The sequence below is a fragment of the Athene noctua genome, chromosome 13 (genome assembly GCF_965140245.1).
Source record: "Athene noctua chromosome 13, bAthNoc1.hap1.1, whole genome shotgun sequence".
Classification (NCBI taxonomy): Eukaryota; Metazoa; Chordata; class Aves; order Strigiformes; family Strigidae; genus Athene; species Athene noctua.
The window spans coordinates 4,620,905-4,645,410 of NC_134049.1; the positions used below are offsets into that span (position 1 = coordinate 4,620,905).

Genomic DNA, 24,506 nt, shown 5'->3' on the forward strand with positions numbered 1-24,506 from the left:
ACAGCATGGAAGCCTATTAATGTAACTGTAAATTTTATATCTTCTGTCCTACCAAAGTGAGATAGGACCTGGCCTTTACTCTGTGAGAATACATTTTTGTGCATATGATCCGGAATAATATGTAACTTAAATAAAACAAGTTTTCTGTGAGGTAAATAACATGGACCCTTCATTTTTTTTGAGGCATTTTATGTCTCATTATCACCTTCAATAGACATCCTATCAACAATGATTGGATATAAACTCTAGTCATATTAATGTCTATATCTGTTAATGTCTACAAGTCCTGCTTTTAAACATACTTTAAGACTTTCTAGGCTGGTTTTCATATGAAATGCCTTACCTCTACTCAATTAAAAATTGAGTTGTAAAAAACATTGCTGGGATGCACTCCATTTTGAAGTGCCTCATATAATTGTGATGGCTTTTTTAAACCATACTTCAATAAATGCCACCCTCACAGCTTAAAAGATCTGCTTTAGTACAGTTTCTGAAGCTGTTTGCTTTGGAGATGGATGTTAAAGAATTGAGCAGAATTAGACTCTTTGCAAGTCTAAAAGCAGTATCCTTAGCGTCTTCTCCACAGAACAATACCTTGGGTTCCAGCAAAACAGTTTACTCAAGTTGAAGCTACAGATTTAATTTCAAACGTTGCTACTAATACTGAATAAAAATTCTGTATTTCAGGAACATCATAAATGCTTTATTTCTTTAAAAATTATTTTTGGGGCTTCAGGGTCATGACTAAATTGTTCATCAAATGCAGCATGAATTCTAGCTGACCTAAACCTGCATTTTCTAGTGATTAGTCTGTGCAGCTGAAACGTTCAATCTTTCTCTGTTCATAGGCTTCCTTTGGGCCGAGTCAATTCTGCAGAGTCAATTTTTTCATATTCACAGCAGACAAGGAAGCAGCCTGGTACAGCTTCAATTTTCAGAAACATGTAAAGCACCTCAGTCTACTTGAAGCAGTTGGATCACGCTACTTCCCCTTTTAACCTCACACATGTCTAAGTGTGTTTAGAATATTGGCTTCAATCTGCATACCTATGTCAGTTAAGGGTACAAAAATGCTTGCATTCTTTTCTATCATGACTCCGTTGGCAAAAAATACAATGTAGAAACCTTTACATTGCCAAAAGCTTCCTCATTTCCTTGAGTATGGCTTGTTTTATCTGGGGAACTGGTTTAAAAATCAATGCCTGAAGCAGCTGCCAGGGAATTTGCCAACAAAACTATACTACTGAACTCTTAAATACAGAATAATCTCTAACATGGGCGTAGCCTAACTAATTTTGCTCATTTTAAAAGGAGGATTCATTGCAAACATAATGGGGTAAGAAACAAGCAATCTTTTGAACTCCATGAAAACTAACACAGTAAATTCAAGCAAGCAAGGTTCCAGCATAAGGATAGTCCTATGCAAATGGCCAAGATTTCTTTTTCTAGGCCTCTGCAAAGTTCTGCCCTCTCCATAGAGGCAGTGGCCATTTTCAGTTAAACATGTGCCTATGTATATTCATCTTGCGAGGCATCAATTTAGAAAAGACGTTTCCTCTCTGTTGGCACTTTTTTTGTGAGAAATTAACCTACCATAATTAACACTATTGAACTCTGTCATTGCTTTTTTTTGTACTTTTTTTTTTTTTTTCTTTCCATCATTCCAGTACTGGCCTGCTAGTGATAATAGAACTGGGATCTTCCTGGGCTGCTGAGTTTACTGTGTCATTTGCACCAACGGCCAGAGCCAAGTCTGTATCTGAGACAAAAAGGAACTATATTACAAAATGTGTTATTATGAAAGGAAAAGCCACTGCTTTAAGTTATCAAGACAACACCAAAGCACATTAATCAAGCATACAATAAACGATGACAGTTTGTTGCTTCATCTGAATGAAAAAATTAAGTCCATCTGTTGGTGTTCAAACCTAGAATCGAATCTTGGCAGTTACATGTGCTAATGAAAACTATTAAAAAAATTTTGTGCATTCTCTGTGTAAGATATCATAAAAATAAATACTCCTAAGATTTAAGAGGCAATCTTACACAAGGCCCTTGTGAGGTTGCTAAATAGAGCAGACATGTGGAAACCGAGGATGACGTCCGTTATGTTATACCATATAGTTTATTTCAACACTACTCAGTCCAAATCTAAAATCTCCATTCTGTTCAGTTCCTCGGTTCCATGGCTCAAGAAGCACTCCATTTATGCACAAGCCATTGTATGACCAGGAATTAACATTTTGTAGTCCAAGAGACTCCACAACTTGGGGTTAAGATGATAGAACACAGCTCTAAAAATTGATAATTCCTAAAACCTCTAGTCACAGTGCTCCTCTACTGATAAAGAAATGGGGTTTAGTTTAGAGCTGTAACAGCAGCAGCTATCAACTAGATGACCCTACCCTCATGCTTACTGAATCCTTCAAGGATCTCTTAATGGGTTTGTGAAATGTGACATCTGCAAGAGCATCAGTGATTCCTCTGCCAAACGTACTTACCCATGTGCCTACCAATTCTTTTTTAAAAAAAACCGTTGTTCACAGTTTGCCCAGTAAAGTCAAGCTTAATGGTCTGTACATCTGTTTAGTCTCTTAGAGTCCTTATTAAAATCAGCATCACATTCCAGCTTCCATTCCTCTTAACCTTTTTAACCACAGGGCTGGCTATGCCTCCCAGGAGCCTGGCAACCAGAGAGGGCAGGGATGTTCTGGCTGTACCATTTTTATATCTTCTGCAGTAGCCCTCCAAGTGGCTGAGGTGCACGAGCCAAAGGAATTTAGTGTATTGTTACACAGAGAACAGCCTCCAGGTTAAGACAACCATAGGTCTACTCTGAGCAAAGAAGGGAATAAAAGCAGTCTGATACAGAAATGTCTGTTGTCCCTGCTGTTTCTGAGTTCCTAAAATGCATGCAAATATGTCAAACTTACATCATCATACACAACAATGCAAGCAGATTAGCCTCATTCACAGCAATGAAGCTACACCTCTTTCAGACATTTCTGAAAAGTAGATACATCATCTTGCTTCTCCAGATTGAGTTTATAGGATGGACAGCAAGTCAGAAACCTTTTAAGATGGTCAGCTGAAAAGATTCGACATGGAGTCTTCTCAGAGGCAGTAAATTCAAGATCCAATGGTACTAAATTTTAGCTTGTAAACCTTCCTTTATGAGCTATCACCTGCATATTTGCTTGGAACAAAATGATATAGTTGACTCCCATCTATTAAGCTGGGTTCAGTGATGCAAAGCAGCTCTAAAACAGATAAAACAGTGAAAAATTCTTATGTGAAGGAAATACTGCCAGTGCAAGGTGATACAAAGATCTGAAAAGGTGCTGTTGAAATTACCAGATCTCCACCTGTCAGTGGCCTACGTAGTCTCTGGTTTAATAGTTGGCAGCCTGAGAAGGAGGGGAAAGGCCTAGAGGCAGTGTAGAGCCATTTTTGCCTTTCTTTTTGATGCTACAGATCATACACATCTCCAGGGAAATGATCACAGCTGTTACGGCCTTCCTTACTTACGCAGTGGGGAATATATTAGGAAAGATTTGCCATCTTCACAAACTTAGCACTTATACAGAAAAAAAAAATCCAAAAAAGAGACAATTAAGTGAGTGAAAATTAAAACCACAAATCATTAACACCCTTAACATTGATTTTGTGTGTGTGTGTTTTTAACACTGCAGCATTCTATTTGGAATCCACTATTTTATTGCAGCTAAAGCCCTTGACCCTTTTAAAAATAATTTCTTTAATCTTCCAGGAAAGAGTATATAAACTTCTTGACTAATAACAAATTTCTAGGACTTTGAGTGTTTTCTGTTGGATTTTTTAATGTGACTATACAAAAACAACAGCACTTAACAATACAGCAGCCTGCTTTGCTGGGGGAGGCACTTTGGCAGTTCTTTTCCTTTTTTTCCATATCCCTCTCCTTTCAGAGGCCCCTCATCATGATGACCCATCCATTTGGCTAAGGGCTGCATGCAGCTGCATCTGAAAGAAGCCAACTGTATTCTTGGGTCAGCTGGAGAAGTCTGCTTGATTACAACTGTAGGTATATACAGTGCTTCTGACGCCTGTAACGTAGGGGAGAGACGACCTCGACCCTCACCTCAGGTTTCAGTAGAGGTAAAAAACAGATCAGCTGGTTATGTCGCAAGTGCTTAATAGCTTCAGGTAGCCCAGTGCATCAAAACTGTTTTATTTAAGGATTTTCTCCTACATATTTGCAACCATAGTCTTTTGTTCACGTGTATTCATAACACACACTCATTTTTTGTGATTTCTTATGAAGAATGATTAGCTGACACGTTTCAACTCAGTGGCTATGCTGTCCCATAGATGGGATGTGTGAAAACTGAATGTTTCCTGATCTCTGTTAATATTTTCCATGTATAGTTATCCTACAGAAATTAAACTCTCCTAAAATATCATGACACACACTTTTGTTATTGTTGCAAATTGAAAATGAATGTTGGCCAAAGCTTGCCATTCTTAGAGAAATCTCAGAGCGAATAGCTGATTACCCTGCATAAATCTTGGCAGGGGTGGGTTACCCATTTTTAGGAAAATCAAGAAATTTATTATTTTATGAGAATTAACACAAAGAGGGAGGCCCAGTGAAATAACTTCAGTGACTTCATCTCAGATTTCTCTGCTATAAACCAGTACCATTCAAATGGTAAAAAAAAAGAAAAAAATCCATTTAAGGTTCATGCCCAAATTCTTTGTATTTCCACTACCCCAGCTCTGTTCTAGAGGCCTTCATTATTTTTTAACATGAGAAAAATGCCCAGCAGAGTTCACAGTTATATAAAAGTGAGGCATTGTTCATTAAGGACAGGTCTGGTTTACAGCATAGCTGGAATAGACATCAATAGTAAAACCTCAGAATTCCAGGATATGACAAATAGTGTAAACCTGATGAAATTAAGATTAGTGTACTTTTAGGTCTAGGGCCTTGATGAACCCTTCTGCCCTTTGCTGTATCATTACAAAAGGATGAGGACTGTAATACTGCCAAGATGTATGCTGTGGGATACTTTTAGCTAATTGATGTTTTTCATTAGAATTATAACATTGATTATAGTTGTAATTCCCTACATCAGGAAGAATTCAGCTTTCTCTAATGTCACATACATTCAGGACACTATCAGATGGGTTTCCTGGTGACAAGCAGGCAATGACTCACAAAAATGTACTTTTTGAATACATCGGAACAAAAGGTTTCACTGCAAACATAGGAAAGAAGAAATAAAGCCTTATATTTTGTGACCAAACATTTGTTATAACCTCCTTCTTAGCTTATACTGGTTTTTTAATGTCTATAGCGCAAACTTTCAAGTCTCTTGCTTATTTGTACCTCACTAAACTAACAGTTAATACTTGGCACTAATCTGCAACACACAAGAAAGCAAAATCTGTGTCCTGAAACACTTAAAATCAAGGATAAAAGCAAAGATGGAAGAGTAGACTTGTCAAGGTGAAGCTGGGCAGTGCTTTAATAGCGTGCACTCAAGGAGTCTGCAAGTAAATGACTTGGCAGGCTTAGGCTTTCGGAACAGATTTCAAGGTCAAGAAAAATGGTACTCTGCTGGAAAGCTCGGGACACTCCAGCTTCCAAGGAAGCACAGCATATTCAGAGGAACAGAGATGATTAGGCATGACGTTGACTAATGACTGTAGAGCTCTGCTTTTATGGGCAAAGCCCAGGCAGGAATAGCTGCTAACATCACATGAGACAGGTGGCACAGGAGGAGAGAAGAGGAATTTAACAGTTTTAATATTTGGCTAACAAGCATGAAGTGGATAGATTCAAAGGAAGTGCAAACCAGGGTCTGACATGATTAAAGTGACAGTGAACAATGAAATACACAGACTGTGATGCAAGACCTGAGGTAGCTTGAAAAGCCTCCTATTGAGTAATTGAACAACAAACTCTCACCATGGGTAATGATAGAATTAGCCTCTGTCATTGTAATAACTTGGTCTAATCCAGCTCCAGTACAAGTTCCAACAATTTCCATAGGTTTCCTTCCTGCTGTAGATGCTGTGCCACATCCACCCAAAAATGACATTTGGCAAAGATCTGATCGTGGCCTAAATGTGAACATATTAAATGAGCATATTGGTCAAAACAACAGTTCCAAGTCCATTAAAAGAATCCCAAAAATAAATAGTTCATTTGCTGTAAATTCCCATGTAGTTTGTTTGGGAAGGCAGACTGCATTATTCTTCAGCTCATTAAAGTTTACTTTAACAAGCTGTGAAGCTGATACAGCAATGGTTCAACAGTTCAGTATTGCATTGCCTTTTTTTTTTTTTTTGAAAGCTTCAGCATCCCACTTGGCATAAAAATCACACATTTCAAACATTTTCAGATATGCCTTTGAGAAAACCTTGTTTTTCAGCCATTTTTAAACAATTTTTCTTCTCCCTAAACTACCTTCACATTTTTCCCTAGCCAAACAAAGATGTTCTTTGTTTAAATAACATCTCCCATCTTGCTTGTTATGAAACAGCACATTTCCCATTTCCTTAAAACCAGTTGCTGGGTGAGACCCTTCAGTGAAGGCCATTCAGTGTTTTATAAAATATTAACTTACATTGTTGGTTTGCGAGTAAATCACAATGCTGTTATTACTTTTCCTAGTTGTTTTTAAAGTTCACTTGCCAGATTTGGTGTACTAGGAACTGTTCACGTCCAGAAAGGCTAGAACCCTGGCAAAGCTATGCAAGTTCTCTTGTGGTTTAAGACCACACTCTGATCTGCAGGAATCAACTTTCTCAAGGCCAGTAGTTTAACCTCCATGCCAGTCAGCGCCCACCTCACCATGCCTGTGACCACGGGAACTGAATTGTTACCATATTTACACTGTTCAGGGAGGTGCCATGTGGAAGTCCTTGAGCTATGGGTAAGGGAGCTACTGAAAAACAGGATAAAAATGAGGAAAAGTTCTCCTAGTACATACATACTGCTTGCAATCCTTGAGCTGGCTGGGTATCTCTATATAGCTCCAATCATGCAACCCAGACATGTTCTGATTTCTTTGCTGTCCTTGGCATTTAAGGAGTTCGTTTGCCATATCCGAATTCTAGAAACCCACCAGACATTTATCCGGTTGTCGTAACCTTTCATTACTTACTGCCATTATGAGCAAAATTGTCAGGAAGCCAGTCCAGTCATCCAATCTCCTGCAGCATCTTATTTCTAAAAGTTTCCAGAGTAGATGCCCTAGTCTTATTTCACAGAGAAAAGGGGACAAACTAGTGGTATTTCCTTACTGCACACACAACATGTGACAGGATAGCTCCATCCAGAGGAACCAACCAATGCACCCACAATTGTCAAGGCTGTTGTCAAGAAGAAATCCTCCGGCACACAAGGCTCAGCCAGACTAACTCTCTGGTATTTTAGTAACAGGCATACCTGCTCCACCTACAGCTGTCAGCATCAGTCCCTGCAATTTAGTAAACGCCACATAAGGAAAAGAAAAATTCACATTTCAAGAAGTTATATCATTCCTAAAATATCGAGTAAGTGAAACAGAGGCAAATAAAAGTTCATTCAAGAAGCTAGTTATCACAAGATTGTTACCTGTCATTATTGGGTTTGGTCATGTAAGCAGATATGCCTTTAGAATTTTTGCTGCAGGATTATACAGGCATAATAAGAGCTGAAATGATTTGTTATTTTGCAGGACAAGACCCTCACTCTATTTTCTTTCCAAAACTAGTCCACAGTTACAGCAGTGGTTAGGATTACATATACATCAGACTGGATAAACATCCACAATTTATTTTACAGCACTGCTGCTGGCTAAAAGGTTTTGGATCTCTTGCAGTGTGGTTTGTGGGATCCTGCAGGGTCTTGCAGACTTCTTGTGGAATTTCTATAGGGCTAGATAAACATTCTACAGAGTGCTTTGTTGATTCCTCATCATTTATGCCAAATTTTTCAGCTAATATGCAAGACTAAGTTGTGGCTAGCATTCAGCAAGTGCTGGATGTGTGTGCAAAAATCTTACATTTATTTGCAATTAAGAGGTTCAAGAATTGCTCTCTTGATACTATTAACATAGCTGAGGGAAGTCCTGCAACACCAAAACTGCACACTAATCCAGGGTTGTAGCTTGGACCCAATGTAAAAGTTATCATACTAGCCACGGATGCTGTCAGCAAGCCAGGATTCAACTAGTGGTGCCCAATTAGAAATGGTGCTGAGTTCAGCAAACCTGGAAGCAAACATAGCTGCTCTAACACTGTTCTGACTTTAGCACTAAAACATATTTAATGCTAAAGCACTAGAAATTAAGACAGGCTACAGATACAGAACAAAAATACCAAAGACACTGGTCTCCTTGGAAAATAGTTTAGCTGGGAGAAAGATCCACCTATTGAAGATATAAAAAACTTAGGAATATTTTAGGAAGGAATTCTCAGAAATGGACATGCTCCAGCTCCTGTCATACACCGTGATTCCTATTTCAGCCCTGATAATTATGGGAAAACAAAAGCAGTTCAATAGCTTTGTAGTAGCAAATAGGACACAGTAATTATTCAAAACAGAAAGCTTCAATAGCTGTTTATCATTGCAGCAGGAAATAATTGACATGTAGGGACTAAAAGATCACTTACTACAGTTCCTCTAGCCACTAGCTGTTCACATCAGAATCTCAGGAACAAAAGGTCTGTGGGATCTGTCAGACTCTTAGTTAAACAAACACTCTAGCAAGTCCACCAAAAGAAATCCTTGAGGTCAACATCTCTCGTAATCAAAACAGAAGTCAAAGTCACTAACTTCTTTCTCCTTGTGTTCCAGTCCTACCAAATTTGTTAAGCTAAATTGTCTAAGGCTACTTCCCTCCCCTCACAAAGGAGCTAAGAAAATTAGCCCCAGATTCCTCCTAGGACTCCACTGTATTTTGAGGAAAACAAAAAAGGGCTTCTAGTGAACTTCATCCTGAATTTCATACAACAGACTAAAGAGCACCCAGCAATTTTCTGTAAGTTGCTAAAGAAGCACTGAAAGCTATATCCCAATATAGTGCCCAGGTATGCCGGAGTTTTGAGAACCTTGGCAGAAGGGTGAACATCAAGGTGCGGATATTCAATTACCTACTTGGGGATACATGAAGAGCTGCTGCTCCCAACCCAACTAGACTGTGAAATGCAGCTACAAGCTGAGGAAGGTCAGACATTTCAATTCATTTTGCAATGGTAAGACCTTATTATTTAAATTAAATTATTTAGATCCAAAATAAAATATTACATTGTGTTTCATACTGAAAGCATAAACAGACCATTGAGCAAGAAAGGACTGTTTACTTTTTAATGTTGTTTTCCTTTTTGTACAATGAAATAGAAATATAATAGTTATAGGAAATTTTAACCTAATTTAAGTCTTTTCCAAAAATACAGTGCTAGAACATTTTGGGATGACAACTTGTAAGAAACAGAGCCAGAACAGCTCTTTTGAAGCCACTGTTTCTTATGTATGGGAGAGTGTTGCGTGGATGCACCCGCCAGAATTTTCAGAGAATCAAGACAGGCAAAACGGCTCTGGACACATTAGAAGTCTGGCACAATCCAAGTGACAAACTGGCAGAGAAGTCGTACCTTCCCCTCTTCTCTCTCAACAAGTTTCAACCTCAACTTTTGAGAGTTTCTATTGACCTCCACAGTATCAGATACAAAATCCTCCTTGGAGAATCAGCATTAAAACTATATTAAATTTTTCAAATATTTGTTTTCCTGCAAATTAATAAATTCTAATTGAGATCAACTGAGGCAGTTGGTAGATTTCTGTCAAGAAGATTGTTTCAGTTGAGAAAACAAATGGGAAGTTCAGAAAACATCTCAGAATTTCAGTGCTTTTTGAAACATCAATTTTTCATTTCAGAACAATATTCAACTTCAACAAAACTTAAGCTTTTTACCAGCAGTTAAGACCTTTCACCCCAACTTATACTCCCACCTTAGTTAAGAGGGCCACCTTTAGGAATTCATATACTTTCATAATATGTTTTCCTATCCTCTCAAAGAATAGTAAATTAATTAATAACACTTAACAAGGATGCCGTGAATTGAGCACATATACAAGAAGTGTACATACCCACTGTGCTACCCAGAGCCGTGGCCATAGACATCTGTGCAAGCACTTCTGGTGAGGATTTCAGTGCTCCTACCTCTGCTTGCTCCTAAACCTCTGACACCCCAATCATACCGAGGGCATTCCCAAAGCCAGAAGTATTCTGACTAGACAACCCTGCCAGCACACAACTGAGCCGAAATACATCGTCTGAAAAACAAAGAAAAAAACTGAACATGTAGCATTGCTGTACTTCAAGCTTTACTCTTTGCAAAAGAATAGTCTTTAAAAATTGGCAGGACTGAGAACCAATAGTTTATCTTTAAAGATAAACAAAGAAATCTTTCTCATTAATGCAAGTCAATATCCATTTCTGATTATAAGACTTCTGCACATTTCTGCCTTCACATTTTCTAGTTTCTGTATTTCTTTGACACCAATCCACCACGCAACCATGAAACTAATTAGCATCCCAGCAACTCAGTTCCAGGATCCATTGACATATATTTGAGTACATGTTTTTAATTATCATCAACACTGACATATTGTTTTCTAATATTAGTCTACAATGCCTCAATTACTGCCTTATTCTTTATTGTTTTCAGGCTTATTTCTTAATACTCTGTCCTGAGAGAAAAATACTTATCGCGTTAGTTCAGGCTGAAAGATATTACACCTTTGCTAGATTTGCCCTGCCCTGGGCAAGTTTAAAGCTGTTTTATCCATTATATTATTTATGGGTAAAAGTAGTGTATGTTATCGAGCTAAATATGAAGTTCTGATTCTCTCATATTTTGATTTTAGATGTTTTGATATAAAAAAAAATGCTCTGAAATTCCTACATGACCTCATTTAGTAAACATGTGGTCTTCCTTCTGATATTTAAAGAGCATATGGTGACTTAATTTTAAATAATAAGTCGTCTTTTAACCTGCATCACAGAATGAGTTGAAAGTGTGATCCAAAATAATATAGTCAGAAAACTCAGTGATGCTCAGATCATAACTAACAGATAAATATAACTATTCAACAGCATTCTTAGAACATTCATAAAGGCCAAAGACCATGTGTTGGCTTCAAGAAATATTTATAGGCTTCTCAGAAGTCTAAGCCCAAAGACTTAAAGTCTCACAGGAGGGAAACTGTCATATAAGTATATTACCAGTGTTGAGATGGAGCAAGTTTATAGATACTGTATCCTGAGGAGATTCAGGGTTAAACAGGACAGCTCTCTGACTGCATTGATGTGGCTTGTACTATGGCCTGAGGAAAAGATGCAACGTAAACTTCCCAGAATGTATCTCAAGTACTCAGGTAGTCCTTTGTAAGGCAACAGGAAGAAAATACTAGATTCAGTGATTTTACACCTTATATTTAAGAAGCAACAATGCAGCATATAATTATGATCCTGTGTTTATCTAATTATTAACCTGATCCTAACAATGAATCAGGTCAAAATCTAAGTGTAAGAATTAGAGTCTCCTTTATTTGTATGCAGAATATAAACTGAAAATATCTGCCATTGCTTCCAGTTCAGTCTGAGCTCCCTCAGTCTTTGAAACAGTTATTACTTTTAAGATTTTGTTGATCCATTCCTTCTGTGCATTATAGCACAGAGGGAAATGTTTTACTTTATTTTTTTAATATGCATATGAGCTATTCTAGTATGGTAATACAATATAATTTCAAAGAATGGGGTTCCAATGTAAAATTAACTGTGAAACAAGCATTTGGAAAATAAGCTTTGTTACTATGTATATTGACTGCTATGTAACCTTCTGATAAGTTCCAGGACATCCATCAAATTTCTCTCCAGTAACTATTTGAAAAACTTTTAAAGAATTAATGAAACCCGACACCTCATTTCTTCCAGATTTAGTGCTGAGCACTTCTCTAGGCTGCAGGAAGCCTTAAGGGCAGGTAAGAGAACCAGTTCAGGTTTGATTACTATCATATTGTTTTCTTCCCAGAGTACTTCCTTTCTCTGTCTTTAAAGATTATTGCTAATTAGATTCTACCTCTAGTAAGAAATAGCTCAGTTTTAATAAGTTTTGAACACTATATGCATCTGGAGGTGGATAAAAAATAACGAATAAAAGTAAATATGGCCTCTCTCCTGAGGTACTTACACTCTAAACTGGATACAGTACTTTTGCAAATGAATTAAGTTCTTTGATAAATGTGTTGTTGCTTTGTAGCTGACTGATCATTATGGAACTGGAAATGCAAAGCTGTTTTCTTTTGAATGAAACATAGCAGAGTCAAAGGAATATGCACAAATAAGGACAGTAGAAAACAAAAAGGCTGTAAAATTGTTTCCTTGGCCCTAGGGATAACAGACTCCATGAAGAGGGATGGCAAAAATTTGCCCATATAAGTGAATGGTTTTCCTGGAGGGCCTGATTCTGCACATACTCCTCGTTCCTCTCTGCTTGTAACATTAATATTTCAGGCAGAATCAGGCTCTTTGCTTGCTCATATGAGTAGCTTTTCTAGCCAAGACCACCCTCCTAGTTCTGTATTACTTAACTGCTGAACAGAAGAAAACTAAATGTTAGGTAACCTGTTCAGTGTGATGTCCAATGACCCAGAAAGGTACCATATCCTCCTGCAAACACTGCTTTGTGGAGAAGGCAGAGATAAGAGAAAACCAGACATACTGTGGAGTAGGTCATTTGAACATATCCAGCATTCTGTGAAATTAAGAAACCATCTGTTCAGAAATAGAAATTTTACCTGTAAGAATCAGCAGGTAAAAACTCTTGTGAGTATACTTTCTGTGCACATGCCTTTATGTTAAAACTAGTGTAAGTGCCATTTTGTATTATGCAGCTTATTCCAGTTGCAAATTCAGTTCCCATGTAGTGTCAAACTTGACCTTGTTTTCCATTTAGAAGGAGCATTTTGAATTTTACTATTTGTGCTCTTTTAAAATGGGTTCCTTATTCTCTCTCAAAGTCCAGTCTTCCTTATCCATCTTATTTCCTAAACTCCTAACATGGCAACGGTACTCTATAAAGTATGGTGGTTTAGCTTTTTAATTTTCTACCTAGAAGGGTCTTCGTTGGCTGTTTACACTATTTTTTAAAATTCATTTTTATCAAATTCTACCTTGGTTTTTCCTTGAGAGTTACAGAACTTGATTTTAGACTGTTATCTAATTTATCTGCTTTTCTCAGTCTTGTGTTTTAAACTACTCTATACTCTCTTTAATGCTAATAACCTTTCATCTTTCATTAGATAGAACCCATCCTTCTGTTGCAAGTTCTATCTATTCCATAGATTTCCCAGTTCAAAAAAAAAAAAATCTAAACACATCTTTCTTATCAGTGCAGACTTTGCCTCTATACATGGCTTTGGGGAGCATTTTAGAGAAATGTTAGCATGAAGGTTCTTGTCTGTAATCACTGAAAAAATTGAATTGTGAAGCTAGTGTCTGTTTTCCAGCTTTAGCACATCATTGGTTCACCATAGATTACCACTCCAAAACTGGCTAGATAGCTTATGAGATCTGCTACATCTGCGCCCACAGACAAATTACTATAAAGTCCTAATTAGCATGACAAACCCTCTGATTGCAGGACCCTGTGCTGGGGCATTTATTTATCAGTTACTTCACCTGGGTTGGGGCAAGCCCTGGTATCAATACAGGCTGGGGGATGAAGGGATTGAGAGCAGCCCTGCTGAGAAAGACTTAGGGGTACTGGTGGGTCAAAAACTGGACATGAGCCAGCAGCATGTGCTTTCAGTCCACAAAGCCAACCATATCCTGGGCTGTATCAAAAGAAGCGTGGCCAGCAGGTTGAGGGAGGGGATTTTGCCTCTTTTCTCTGGTGAGACCTCACCTGCAACACTGTGTCCAGCCCCAGAGTCCTCAGCACAGGAAGGACATGGACCTGCACAAGCAGGTTCAGAGGAGGGTCACAAAAAAGATCAGAGGGATGGAACCCTTCTCCTGTGAGGACAGGCTGAGAGGGTTGAGGTTGTTCAGCCTGGAGGAGAAGGCTCTACAGAGACTTGATAGTGGCCTCCCAGTACTTAAGAGGGCTCATAAGAAAAACAGGGACAAACATTTCAGTAGGGCCTGTAGTGATAGGACAAGGGGTAATGGTTTTAAACTAAAAGAGTGTAGATTCAGACTAGATATAAGGAAAATTTTTTTACAGTGAGGGTGGTGAAACACTCAAACAGGTTGCCCAGAGAAGTGGTAGATGCCCCAACCCTGGAAACTTTCAAGGTCAGGCTGGATGGGGCTCTGAGCAACCTGATCTAGATGAAGATGTCTCTGCTCTTTGCAGGGAAGTTGGACTAGATCACATTTAAAGGTCCCTTCCAACCTGCACCATTCTATGATTCTAAGAGAGGTTTCCAGCAGAAAGCCCTGTCTGTGGAGGGGTACTCTCAGAGCAGGTGTGATCAAACAGAAAGCCGGTCCTATGCAGATTAAAAAAAATAATAATCAAAGGATATAGACATACATACCCGAGATGTCAAAGTTCCGTCTCACTATTCCCATTAGTTCTGTTAAACATGTTGTTCTTTGGTCATCATATCACTCACAGAAATACGTATATTCACTGTAGAAACAACTGGTATAAATATAATGCCAATGCTTATGTTGGCATTCCTATGTTGACAAGCAATGATGATTTCTACATTCCTTTGGTTGCTGCTAAAATTTCTGTGTGTGAATATGCATCATGGATCTAAGTTAAGATGACAATGGCATTGTTTAGTGCCTGGAGTAAAAGTGTTGAGGCAGAAACTCATAAATTCTAATCTCAATTGTAATTCACTTTGGGTAAGTCATTAACCTTGTTTTGACTTCCTGTAGATCCCTCCTAATGAAATTGAACTCAAAACTGTGATAATGAAGCATACAAGAGAAGAAAGCAGCAGATGGCACATTTAGCAATAATAAATACAATTTCTGTTATGAGAGGCAAATGGAGACCAGGTGTGACTCCCTGGGTAGTGTGATAACCACTATTCCAAGCAAGAACAAATCTGGTCACTATTTGAATAAAAGAAGGATTAGGAGAAAGGAACATCAGTCCTAAAATACCTGCCAAGCCTATAAAGAAAAAGTACTCAGAAGAATAAAAATTACTTTTCTTTATTAATCATAAAATAAAACCAGACGTAGAACCCAAACTCTATTTCCACTACAGTTGTGTCACTGACATCCATGGCAGTGGAAGGCATTTCCTGCACATGCTTTTACATGCAGAACTTGTATACATTGTTTTTGCCAGAAAACTAGTTCTGGAATAATAGAATCTTTGTCAACCTGAGAATGAAGCGGGGACCCCAGGATCCAGCAGATTCATACTGGATGCCAAAATAAATTTTTTGAATAAAAAAACATTCCATTTGGGCAAATATGGAGAAATAGTTCATCAAAAAAACTCCCAAAATTAAGTATGTCATAAATTTCTCAGTGACTTTTCGCAACCTTTACTGCTTTAGTAGGAATACAGACCGCAGTGTAGCATCTGAACATTGTTAAAAGATCCAGACCACACAAAGAGTTCAACAATACTTCCTTGGGAGAAAATATTATTGCTCCCAGTACTAGTCTTTTTGACCATATGTGTTGGTGGTTTAAGGAAATGTTTTTCCCTCTTTAGGAAAAGACTAGATCATTTCATTAATCCAAGATAATATGATATTTTACTTGGAGACATATTTTGTCATCACTTGCACAATGTTTTGTTAAATATACCCGAGTAAGCTCTGAGCAAATCAATGTGCAGTATGAATTTCTCTGATCAAGACAAAAACCCAGTGTAGAAAGATATTATGATCTCACTTTTAGAGATCACAGGAGTTTAATTTTTGGTTGGATTATCATTTTAGGAAGCTTTTAATAAAAACTTGAAAGGTTATATACAGATTGTCCAACATTAATCAAAGAAAATAGATCTTCAGACAAGGATAATACTTTGGACAAAATGTTTTAAGTCAGTAACCCTGGGAGGAGGCATTAAGGAAGGTCTTTCAGATGCTGTACAAAGCTGGTTATGGAACAGTTTGCTAAGTAAAACAGACTTCCTTCTCTTTTTAAATTCCTTTAAAAATCAACTTTCTGACCAGTAAAAATTGCTTTCCTTGAACTAATAGATATTTCTACTGTTACTCATTCACCTTGAAAAGGAGCTTTGAGGGTAGTGAACCCCTTGAAAAGGTGTGGTCTATGTATCCCTTTCTGTTATCATTTGCATTACTCTGTTTTCATTCTATCATTATTTTTAAAGGTAGTTAATGCAAAGAGTTTAATGATCTTGTTTGAGGAAAATATTATTCAACATAATCAAAACCTTGCTCCATGATTCATTTTCCATTTCATACATACATTTCAACACAGATAATGACATCTGGAGTTCTGCAGGATATACAGGCCCTGATCCAAAGGCTTTTGAGAACAGTCTGTGTTAATTTCAATTGGCCCTGGATTGGGTCCCTAACCTATACCATATTGGCTCTTTATTCTATACATAATTAATATCAGAAGAAGTTTCTTCGTAACAAGAGGTATATAGTGATTCACCAAGGATGCTGAAAAACTGAATTTTTAGCCTTTCATTGAAAAGCAACATGATATGTTAGCAACCCTGATTTACCACTGCTTGCTGCTTTTCAATGTTAATCCACACTACCTTTCAGGACCTCATTTTATTTTTACATAATCATTCCTAGCATGACTCATCATTTAAATGCCAAACCGGCAATAAGAAATACAGGTAAATTAATTCACTTGTACCTTTCATATCAATTCCAGTTGAGGTCATCATTTTCCTACATTGTAAGAATAAGGGTCTTCCCACTGTGCTTCTTAATTTTTTTTAAATGGAAAGGTGTGCTGTTCTTGAGAAATATTATTGAAATAACGCTTTACACCTTCCTGTTGCAGAACAAAAGAACCATTATGATAGATTCTTATTTGATCTTGCCTTTCACTATATTATGTACCCACCCTTCAGGCAAAGTTCTGTCATGGCTACTCACGGTTTTCCTTCTGAAATTAGTGGAATTACTCACATGAGTAAATACAATGGGATGTGGCCTAGCAGTGACCATCAGTCAGTTGTAAAAGCCATCTTTGTGTTCTTACTGCACCAAATTTGGCCTGATATTTCAGATACAATACACTTGACACTGGAAAGGGAAAAAAACAAAGCCAAAAAATTCAAAAAACCCACATAAAAAAGAAAACCAGAAAACGAACATTAAACAAGAAAACGTACCTAAATCCTAGACTATATTCATTAGAAGCTGAGCATGAATATGCTTCTCTTTACAAACACTTTCTTAGCCAAACAGTAATTCATCTGCCAATATTTAAATATTTAGCATGACTGTACTTTGTTTTAATACTACCTGCAGGCAAATATGGATTCCTATCAATCTTCAACTCACCATGACTACAAAAAAAAAAAGCCTTCCTCTTTCCTCCATCCAAAATAAACTTAACTGAAAAAGAATCAGTCTATCTCAAGAAATATCTTGCATACAGAACATTGCAGCTAACACACAAGTAACATCAGTTTTCACAGATCTTAAGGCTTCCTCCTGATTTAACTGTGTATCTAGTTCCTTTTCTCCTCCAACAATAAGGGGCCAAAGGATGTGGGAAGGTATGAGGACTGGTGTTATTACAAGAGAGACTACAAAGGATATAGCCCAATGTTGCCATATCAGGGTTGAAATACATTTCATATTCTGAGGCTAACCCCCTTCTTGTTTCCGTAGAAAACCACTGTATGTTCTGCTTTTCATGACCTTGGCACAAAGACGTAGTGTCATCAAATCATTTGGCCTTTGAAGTACTTGCACCACTTGAAGTTCTTCTGAGTATCACACACAGCTCACCTAGTCCTATTTGGCAGCACCTTTGTTCAATACATACTGATTTGAGTCCATAAACTATCTAGCACTTGAAGTCATATTGTTTAAAGCACAGTTCAGTAGCTCAGGAGATGGGCTGATTCTCAGTAACACGTTATTTAAAAACACGAGTTTGAAGCACAACAGTCATTTTACAGTATCAAAATTTTTATAAATCTCTTTGTCCCATATTTTAGTGCTTGAACATGAAAGATATTCCCTTCACCACATTATCATGTAGACATTGAATGGTAATGTTTCCTTGGAATGACTAAACTCACTAGCAAAAATCACTGCTTTTATACAACACGTTTTATGTTTTTATCAAAAATATTTAAGTGGTGTTGAAACTCACCTTCATTACCAAAATTCCTCTAATGACATGATCAATAGCCCCATAATCTAAATCATCCTTTTGTTCGAAGCAAAAATATTCTCTCAGGAGAAACAGCTTTAATAATTTCAAGATGTTACTGGAATAAAGGCTACTGGCTTGAGTAGCCATTCCACTTGGCAAGTCCTTGTAACCAGTGTTCACCACACCCTGATGAGAAAGGAAAATAAATAGTTGTCAAAGCTTTCATGTATTGGAAACTTTTCACATGTTCTCCACAGATCTGATGCCTGTTTTATACATGCTAGTAAATCAAATTTGCATATTACTGCAGACATAAGTTACTAAAGCTTTCTTTTACAAGTTAAGGATTTTGTTTAAAACTAATAGCTTACTCTGATGCATGACCAAAGAAAGTCAGCAATTTTGTCAGGAAGCCAGAGACTAAAAATGCTGGGAGGCCAGTCAGGGAACTGGTTACAAAACCATATGGTGCTTATTTTTGAGAATAAGAAATCAACTACTTCTTCAAATTCGAAAACACCTCATGATTGTCTGATAAGAATCACATTGCACAATGTGTTTCACAGATTAATTGCACCCCAGTCAATCCCAAGGAAGAAGATAGAGATACCTTCAAAACTTAAATTCTTTGCAAGTACATCTGGATTAAGATCACGTTTCTTTAACATCCCTTCATAATATTATGAATGCAGAACATCAAAAAACCACAGAAGAATTCTAATGCCACACTTTGAAAAAAACCCTTATATTGAATTCTGATCTTGAACACTGTACCCTAAATTATCGGTTCTTTCTTTCATTGCATCATTCCAGGATAGCCATCTGGACATTGCAGTTGCCAGTTCATCCCATATGCAGCTACACATGTTGGCTTCAGTACACATCCTGGAGTAAGGCATGACATGATAGTCAAGCATGGCAGCCACAAAAGAAGTCAATACAAGCTAAAACTAAGTACTTTTAGCTGAACTGTTCTTTTCACCTCGCTTTCCAGAACAGGTGAATGCACGTATCTACTATGTGGGGTCTGGTAAAAGCTGCAAATATTCTGCTATTGCTTTATAGCCCACTTCCCCAGTTTGCTCCTGATGAGAGAATTTTCTTTCTCAGATAAATTCCCTGATACTGAAATGATGGCATTTTTAATTGCTTCAAATAATGGGTATTTACCAAGGTAAACAAATGACACAGTACTAGGAAGAGGGGGGAAAATGCAACATTATACTTACTACCAAAGAAAGTAGGGTAGTGAATAGCAGGTGCATAGAGGATTTTTCTCATACACAATAGTATTTGAAGTGGTTTTGCACTACAGGACTGTGCCTAAAGCACACTACTACAGCAGCACAAACACAGTGCAACATGGGCCATGCAGTCTAGGCAGCACACGTGGGGAGGAGAGGCAACCAGTATCCAAACTGTTGATTATATGTGACACTACATCAGTTCAGGCACATACAACCTGGCCCAGAACAAAATAGTTGGAAATGGTTCAATAAGGGGAGTATTTAAATTTGCAAGATCTACATAAAATCTAAGTATTTCCGTTCAAATTGTCAACAGAAAATGAGCAGAAATATTTCTTCCCTGAGACAAAAAGGCATAACTGGACTTTTCCCACTAAAGGAAAATGGTGATAGCAAATTTCTTCTCAGTTTTGCTAAACAGAGTTGAGAATTATGCAGACTTGACTATCTTTCACCAGGCTCCAACATTACAAATTTAATAGTTTGGACAACCAATTTAGCACACAGCTAGAGATGCAAAAATCAAGGCAAAAGGTAAGCCCTCACAGAAGAGTATCAGTGTAGGCTAGCAAATCTACAAACACTTGATATCATTAGTTTTGTGATGTCTATCATTGAGGTTTAGCTGCTAGAACCAGTTCACTACACAAAAATAATCTTCCATTAAAAAAGAAAAATATCTTTATATCATAACTAAAGAAATAAGTGGGAAATGTGACCCCTGAAGAGATAATGAAAGAGAAGATTTAAGACTGATTACATCTTCACACATTTTGAAAGTTATTTCCCATCTTCTGAAGTATATCACCACTTAGGACTGCACTGTTCTGAAAAAAAAACCAAAAACAAAACCCAAACTAAAACCAACCTGGTAAAACCTGAACTGTTTAGACAATACTCTAACATATGCTCTGGTGGCAGACAAATAACTGCACCTTTGTATCATCGTACCGTTAGACACTGCATGAAGTTTCTTTTCCAGATCACACCTGAACTCAGTCTTCATCTAAAAGTGGTAATCCTGTTAATGGCAGTCTGTTAAACTCTACCATTCATGTTGTAAAACAGTGACACAAGACTGCTTTTAATATTGAAATTAAACCTCTAAACTGATTTTTCTCTTTTTCTATATTTGGAATTGGACACTCAAAATTCTTGTTAATAAAGCTTTGGGATGAATTTAAGAGCATTTATGGATATCATTGTTAAAAATTATGTTAGCATGCTTAGAAAAGTCACAATGCATGAAACATTAGAAGATGGGATGGTGTCTGGGTAATACTCCCTTTTGTGGTTTCATGACTTACGAAGGACTCTGGTTCATTACTCCACAACACAATCGTAAGAATTCCATGACAGACATGTAGTGGCTTCAAGAAAAGCCAGTCTATTACTATAACACCTATTACTTTTTCATATGTTGGAGCAACACTAACATTATTTTCTCTGCACATCAGTTATTTCTAAATGCTGACATATAATCTGCACACCTTATAGTTCTGCAGGATGAGGCATTTCTACTTTACCTCCAGCCTCTGCTCCCTAATTACTGATCATTCTTTCATTGACTCCATCATATTACTCTTAGAATTGGACGTTTCTTTCCCAATTTCATGTTTAAGAAAGCAGACCAAATAAGTTTAACAATTCTTACTAAAGAGGGAAATAAATGGGGAGATATGCAAGACACATAGATGCTTTCAGAAATAAATATAAAATATTTATCACATTGAATCTGAATTGAAGATTACTAGCAAAGAGAAGGAAATACTCTAAACCATTGAATGAAAATGAAATAAAACCTAATCTTGACGCCTTTACTCATTAATAGTTTTTACTACATATATAGAACACGTGCATACTTCACTAAGCATGTTATACTAATAGGGACATATGTTTAGGCTCTCCAGTAGTTAGAAGCAGTATCTTACCTGGAGAAAGAGCTGTACTAATATCAATATCCACCACTTCACACTGTTTGGCAAATAATACTGGGTTTGCTTCAGTATATTAATTTTTTCTTTTGTATAGCCTCCAACACCCTTTCTTGTTGCAGCAGTAATATCCTCCTAGAGGTTCTGCTCCAGGGAATTTAGGCTGTTCCAGTGCTGGAGACTCAAGCACAAATAATGGAGATGACAGATACAGGATTATGGTTTTTTCTATTTTTATGAAAACAACCACTGCAATGTTAACAGAGGCAAGACAACAGTAGTTAACAGACTCTCTCATCGTAACTAGGTCTGTTAAAAAAAAAAAAGGCAAGAGACAGTTTCTCATAAGCACTAGGCAAATCAGTCTGTGCCAACTTATCAACTTTACCTCCGCAACTTCTAAACTTTTTATTTCAAACAAAAATTTCAAAAATAAACTGATCACTAAAATTAATTTCACCCATGTGAAAATACTTACCTGGGTGTTTATTTTACTAAAGAAAAAGTGAAGTTAGTTTGTCCAAACTAGAAAAAGGCTAGTTTTACTAAGTAGTCACTGTTCAAAGAGTCTGTCCCTAACATGTGTCTAAGCATACAATCTAATAACTTTATTGAAAAAACCTACCTGCCTAAGTAATGAGAGTTGCTGTTCCCTTGGATAAACCACTTATCATAAATTCTGCAGCAATTAAATGGCACATTTTCTGTGTTGTGGGTTAAAGTATATTATAATCTATATGGATTACTAGAGTTTTTGTAGTGCTTCCATTTTTTGCTGTAGATATTGCAGTAGTTAGTCCATAATTTTATTATATTCATTAACGATGTATGTTCAGGATTGCAGTACTATTCATCACCACTACAGTACCAAGGTCCCAACTCAATCTCATACCTGCAGAGGAACAGCTGTACTTGTGCTGATTCCTGGTTTATTTTGATGGGTGCCACATGAACCGTCCCCAGACTTGAATACAGAATTGGAGCCCAAGCACATCTACATAACTGTTTGAATAAAAGGGGGGGGGGGGGGGGGGAAGGCATTTCCTGACTACAAGTAAATAGATTCCCAAAGGATGTGAGAGGAACCACAGAAGTTTGGTTGCTTGGGACACAAATTTGACTAGTCAAATAAAAAGGGACTGTAGTTAATGGATTACACAGGCAGAGGAATGGACTGGATGACATGCCAGGGTTTTGTATCCAAAATTATTATGATTTATTTTCCAGCTTTTGAAAGTTTGAATATGAAGCAATTTGACTGACAGGAATACAGGACCTATAGAAGAATGCCAGCTGGAAATCTGCTTACCAGTAACTCCTTACTTGCAACTGGGGAGGAATAACACCATGTACCAGTACAGGCTCAGGACCAATGACTGGAAAAGAGCTTTGTAAAAGTAGACCTGGGGTCTCTGTGCACACCACATTGACCATGAACCCTCATCAAAGAAGGGCCAGCATCCTGCGCAAATTGCAGTGTTAACACATGAACACACAATTAACTTACCCATGAACACCCAATTAGTCCATGCATGAATGCCTAATCTGTTGATGTGTGAGCGCTGTAGTGGGCATAAATTGCAAGGTTTGGTGGCAGGGGCTGCAGAGGTGACCTGAGCAGAAGGCAGCTGTGAGCTGCCCTGGGCTATCCAGTACCCAGCTGGCTCCAAACCCCACGTAAACACCCTCTCACTCACCAGAAGCTGCCAGAGCAGCACATGGCACCCCTGCTCACACAGGTGAGCAGTAACTGCTACGGTAGGAGATGTGAAGAGGTATATAAAGACACCGATGGAGTGCTGAGGGGACAGGCACCTGGTGAGACGCTCCTGGAAGCGGGCATTCCATAAAGGGAATTCTCTATCAGAGGGACCCAGGGATGACCCACGATGGAGCAGGGGCAGCCCTGAGGAGTGGGTCTGAAACAGCTGCACACAACTCCACACTCAAAGGAACTGGGATGGACTGAGTGCGAGGAAAACGAGGAAAGCTGAAACTAGGAAGGGAAGAGGAAAATGATGATGTTTGAATTAAGTTGGGCCTGGGAAGTAGGGAAGAAGCATATTTAAGTGGTTTTTTTACATTATGTTCTCTTTTTCTGAATACTCAGATCTGTAATTTGAAGTTTGTGTTAATTAGCAATAAATTAAGTAAAAATTCTGCAAGATAAGACTTTCTCCTGTGACACAGGGAAACTTGGTGGGTTGTTTTGAAGGACATCCTTCAGTGCAAAGCAGAGCAGAACTTAGACCAGAATATCTTGTAAAGCATTAAGCAGTGTTCTAGATTCTAAGCCATATTTTCTTACTCTACCTGGTAACAGATCCCCTGACAGTACCTCCCATTGCTTTGGCGGTTCCTGCTGCAGCCAGCCCAGCAATGCCACCACCAATATCAGCATCTAGAGAGATCAAACAGATAGTAAAGTGCATTTTATGTTCACTTATTTCATCACATACTGTGTCTGCAATATGCCTTATCTCCAAAAGCACCTGAACTTTATAGAGCATCAGAGGCTACAAACTATTAGTACTTCAGGGAAGTAAAGAAAAAAATCTTATCTCAACAATGCAACATAGTTAAAGCGCTGGTTTAGGCTACAAGAGGCGGTGGTCATCTGTACAAAAGGTGCTGTCTGTGGAAAATAAGATAGAAACAAGTTAGAAAAGATTAAGTTAAACAAAGCGTGACTAGAGCCACTTTTTCTGTTCCACAGAACACAGACCTTAAACTTTGATAAGAAAGGATGCTAACCCTATTTGTCCAGCTATGTTTTCCTTTACTATAGCTCTTCTCAGATATGAATTGTGAAAGGTTTGCTGAAATGGATATCAGAAGACAGAGTTCAGTCTCAGAATGAAAAAATAGACTGCTTTAAGATCCTTAAAAATATAGTGAGGGTCATTGTGAGGTATGATGTCATTTAACATATTTTTTTACAGTTAAAATAATAGCAATCGAACAAGTATTTGCCAAAAATA

General features: G+C 37.7%; 1 pseudogene; it reads right to left on the bottom strand.

Moving 5' to 3' along the window:
- Positions 1-1,658: 1,658 nt before the first annotated feature.
- LOC141965637 (NAD(P) transhydrogenase, mitochondrial-like) lies at positions 1,659-23,957 on the bottom strand (annotated as a pseudogene).
- Between the last annotated feature and the right edge of the window lie 549 nt (positions 23,958-24,506).